Source organism: Oryx dammah, unplaced genomic scaffold (assembly GCF_014754425.2).
Source record: "Oryx dammah isolate SB20612 unplaced genomic scaffold, SCBI_Odam_1.1 HiC_scaffold_29, whole genome shotgun sequence".
NCBI classification, from domain to species: Eukaryota; Metazoa; Chordata; class Mammalia; order Artiodactyla; family Bovidae; genus Oryx; species Oryx dammah.
In genome coordinates this window covers 12,794,683-12,799,605 of record NW_024070213.1, presented here as the reverse complement: position 1 = coordinate 12,799,605, position 4,923 = coordinate 12,794,683, and positions in this window count along the sequence as shown.

The following is a 4,923-nucleotide window of genomic DNA, read 5'->3' as shown; positions in this document are numbered from 1 at the left end:
CAGGCCCTCGCCCTCCTTCCAGGAAACGGGAAATTCCAGGAGAAGCCTGGGGCCAGCTCTGACCTGGCCCATCCTGAGAACTTTCTGACCCAGGAAGCTGAGGACTGGTCCCTTGGGAGCACCCCTGAGGGGACCCAGCTCAGCCCAAGCCTGGGAGAGGGCCCAGAGCCAAGTGGGATCCTGCCTGCTATCCCTGTGGGGACTTGGGAGGGGGCACCATCCTGCAAGTCTTCTGGCCTCTGAGGTCGTCTAGGAGGAGATGGGCAGCCCTCTGGTAGCAAAGGAGACAGCCACAGGGGCCCCAGATGCTCTGGGTCACCCACTTAACCGCTGGACATGGGGACAGATGGAGCTCTGTGGCCTGTGCCTCTCGCTGTGGCACCCTTCAGACGTGGAAACAAACTCAGAACCTGACTTAGAGTGCTTCCGACGGGGTGGCCCCCGGGTGTTTACAGGTTCCTGGCTGAGAGCAGGGGGCCAGGTGCCAGAGCAAGAAGATGGAAAATCCAACAAGAACACCTGGTGCCTGGTGTGCTCCTGGTGAGGGTTCAGGGGTGAGAGATGTGTGGTGATGGGCCGAGCAAAGTGCCTGCTCTCCAGGGGTTCATGTTGGGTGGTGCCGTCGAAAATACACAAAGAGGGACTTCCCTGGTGGTCCAGTGACTAAGACTCCATGCTTCTGGTGCAGGGGGCACAGGTTTGATCCCTGGTTGGGGAAATAAGATCACATATACCACGTGGCATGGCCAAAAAAATAGATAACAATTAAAAATAATAATAAAAATACACAAATAGACCAGTGTTTTCACACAGCAGATGGCGGAATGATAGAGGTGATGGCCTCAAGGGACTGAGGCCTCTACGAGGAGACAAATTCAACAAGGTCTAGGTTGGGTCTGAGGGCAGGTGAGCTGCTCAGAGACCACCTCTAGGCATGGAACGAGGTGGAAACCAGGTTAGTCTGCCACGTATTTCCCTTTTATGGGCATCCCTCATGGCTCAGATGATAGAGAATCAGCCTGCAATACAGGAGAACTGGTTCGATCCTTGGGTGCGGACGATCCGCTGGAGGAGAGCATGGCAATCCTCTCCAGTATTCATGCCTGGAGAATCCCATGGACAGAGGAGACTGCGGGGCTACGGTCCATGGGGCTGTGAGGAGTTGGACATGCTGCTGCTAAGTCACACCAGTCGTGTCCGACTCTGCGACCCCATAGACGGCAGCCCACCAGACTCCTCTGTCCCTGAGATTCTCCAGGCAAGAATACTAGACTGGGTTGCCATTTCCTTCTCTGATGCATGAAAGTGAAAAGTGAAAGTGAGGTCGTTCAGTCGTGTCTGACTCTTCATGATCCCATGGACTGTAGCCTACCAGGCTCCTCCATCCATGGGATTTTCCAGGCAAGAGTACTAGAGTGGGTCACCATTGCCTTCTCCAGAGTTGGACATGACTGAGCAATTAACAATGTCACTTTCATATAAGCTTGCTACTGCTACTGCTAAGTCATTTCAGTCATATAAGCTTACTTATATGAAAATTCCTACCAAATCTTAAATGCATTTAAAAATCACTTTTATTAAGGAAATAATAAAATGGGCCTCTCTTAGAAAACCCAGAGAGTCACCATCCTTTTGGGATAGGAAGTGAGTGGGGAGCGGGCAGTCAGGCAGCTCCTGAAGCCTGAGGGCTGGGTCGCTGCAGGAGGACCCCAGAAGTCTAGCCCAGTAGCGAGGAAAAGTGCCCTGGCACTGGCCGCTGCTGTCTAGAACACCTCCTTCGGGGAGGAGCCCTGCCCCGGGCCTGGTCAGCCTGCAGGCTGCATTGCCCACCTCCTCCTCATCACCCCGGCCCAAGAGGACTCAAGTTTAGCTCCAGGTTCTGGGGCTGATGACCTGTCACACCTCAGCATGGAGCAGATAAAGTTGTCACAGTTTGATTCTCTTACAGCAGGGCTGGCAGACGCACTCCCCCCGCAACCCCGTCTCAGCCTCCACAGACGTGATGACTGATCCTCGCTTTCTGGGAGTTCCCACCAAGCACCATATGTGGACATGCAGAAAACATGGCGCCACCTAGAAGGAAGGTGGGGGTGGTTTAGGGCAGGAGGTGCTGCGGACTCAGGCCTGGGCTGAGATGGGCGTGGGGAGAAAGGCCCTTCGAGGGGTCACCCAGGGCTGCTCAGGTGGCCCACCAGTCCCTGATGGCTCTGGGGGATGCCTGCCCTGGCCCCTGGCCCCCCACTGCTCAGCCCCTCCCATGCATGCTCCTGGAGCTGCTTCCTTCTAGGGCTCCACGTGCCCCTGGCCACTTGGCAGCTGCCTGACAGCAGGTCCCCTCACCTGCTCCTCTCACCTCCCACCAACTCCATGTCCTTTGACCCCAGGGTGAGCCACTGAGGAGGACATGGCAGCCGGGCCAGGTGCAGGAGGTACTGAGAAGAGCACCCGACCCAGGGGGAAGCCCAGCCTACAGGGGCCTAGGCTGACACTGCTGGCCTTAGGAGAGACCCTGCACCAGGACGGGTCAGAAGGGCACTCCCCCTATGGGGAGGCGAGGCCCAGCTGGAGCCCAGCAGCCTGGAATTGCAGGCTGCATTCTTATCCTTACCCCTCCCCTCGTCAAGAACCATGGGCTTCCCTAGTGGCTCAGATGGTAAAGAACCTACCTTCAGTATGGGATACCTGGGTTTGATCCCTGGGTTGAGAAGATCCCCTAGAGACGAGAATGTACCCCCTCCAGCATTCTCGTCTGGGAAATCTCATGGGCAGGGGAGCCTGGGGGGCTACAGTCCTTGGAGTTGCATAGGGTCGGACATGAATGAGCGACTAACACTTTCACTGCTTTACTCCCCAAGAAGGCTGTCCAGTTCAAGATCAGCTCCAAGACCCAGCCTGGAGTCAGAACTGGTCCTACCAGGAAAATTCCACTCTCGGGGTGGCAAGAGGATGAAGGAGCTGGGCTCGGCAGATGGGGAGGAGGGATGGGAACTCTTTCCTCGCCCCTCCTCCCGCCCCCCCTGCAGGTCTGTGGCTCCTTTCCCAGGGGAACCAGGAGCCCTCACCCGACTGGCTGCTCCTAGCACCTCAGCACTTCCTGCTCCCATGACCCTGAAACCTCAAGGCAAACTCTGGAAAAATTGTGGGAACTGGCCACAGGGATGGAGACCACCAGGAGGGCCGGCTCTTGTTCCCACATTCCCAACACCACTGGAGAGGCCTACTGCCTCCCGCCCCCTGCCGAAACTCCCCAATCCTCTTTCCTCCCAAGACTTCTGGGTGGGAAGCAGCTTCCCCACTCCACTGCACCCCAACCCCACAGGGAATGAATGTACAGCAGGCATGAGGGAGACTTGTCCACCATCACAGGGGGCCACAGAGTCACCGGATGTCAGACCTGGAAGCAAGCAGGTTATGAGACAGGCGGGGACTGGGGACCTGGGACCCTTTACTGCAGTACGTGTACCTGGACAGGTGTCCCCTCATCTCTTCGAGCAACAGATCCAAAGAAATTGTAAGGAACTGAAACTAGCTGCACACCTGCACAGCAGGGGCAAGTCATGAACCCATAAGATGCAAAAGCCAAAACCCAACTGCCATGATCCCTGTCCACCACTAAGGGGCTGGGCAGATCCCCTAAGCCACTCTCCCACCTGACCCACCATCCCCTCACCCCAGCTCCTGCCCCGCCCCCCCCGGAAAGGGGCTGGAGAGAGCCCATTCCCTGCCCCTCTGTGTGCAGAGTTGCCTGCTGCCCAGAGCAAGGGTCTCCAGGCTGAGGACCAGGCTGCACAGCTCAGCGCACTCAGGGCAGGTGGCCACCGCTGAGAAGCCTGCTGGCCTCCACCTCACGCCTCTGGCAGCAGGGCTGTCCCAAAGCCAGCGGACTCTTGTGGGAACACCCACCGGGGCCGTGAGGAGGAGGGTGTGGGAGGTTTTCGTTTCCAGAGGGCGCTAACTTGCACAGGGAAGGGGAAATGCTCAGCTAGTCCATATGTCCAGCGAGAGCAGGGGTGAGGGGGCCTCAGGGTGAGGGGGCCTCAGGGTGAGGGGGCCTCAGGGTGGGAGGCCAGACCAGGGAGGTGGCCCTGCTCCCATCCTCCACCAGGTGGCAGCAGAGAGCACCATGCCTGCCCCTCTGAGGTCCCCAGTTCCGGAAAGGAGCAATCCGGCTGGAGCAGAGTTCCTCTCCATCCCTGGACGGCCTTCTTCACCCACCAACTAGCCAGTTAACTGCCACGGTGCACAAGCAGTCCAGAGGGAGGCATAAGGGGCCATCCAGGACCCAGGAGTCTGGACATCTGCTTGTCCCTGGCGTGCTAGCCTCCTTGTTCTCACAAGCTGAGAAGTCCTCAAAGTTCTGAGCAAAGGATAGTGGATGCTCTGAGGATGCTGCGCAGTGGAGATGGAGCTCACCCTGGCTGGACCACAGACTTTTACTCCAGCCACCAGGTGGTGACTTCTACCTACACATCACTGCAGGGGGCTTCCCTTCTTCCAGCCCCCAGGTCCTCCCCAGGACACTGTCCCCAAGGGGCCCACCCCATCCCCACTCCCCCTCCCCCCCTTCCCTTTGGAACAAGACCTCACAGCTTATCCAAGCCCTGCCTTCTTCCTCCAGGAAGCCTTCCTCCTCCAGGAAGCCTCCCCCAGCCAGGGAAGGGTCTGGCATGGTTTGGCAGGGGCCTGGGGAAAGGGGTACCCCCACATCTCTGTGGGAGACTGGGACTCTCTCACAGATCCAAGGCATCCTCTGGTGGAGAGGGTGGAAAGTGGGGAGAAGACAAAAATCTAGGGAGGAAATCTGGTCAGAGGGGTGTGGGCTGGTGGAGGAACTGCCAAAGGGGGGCTGCCAATCTGGGGGGCTGCTCACCTCCACAGAGGGGGCCCTCTCTCTCCCACCCCAAGAACCACAATGGACAGAAA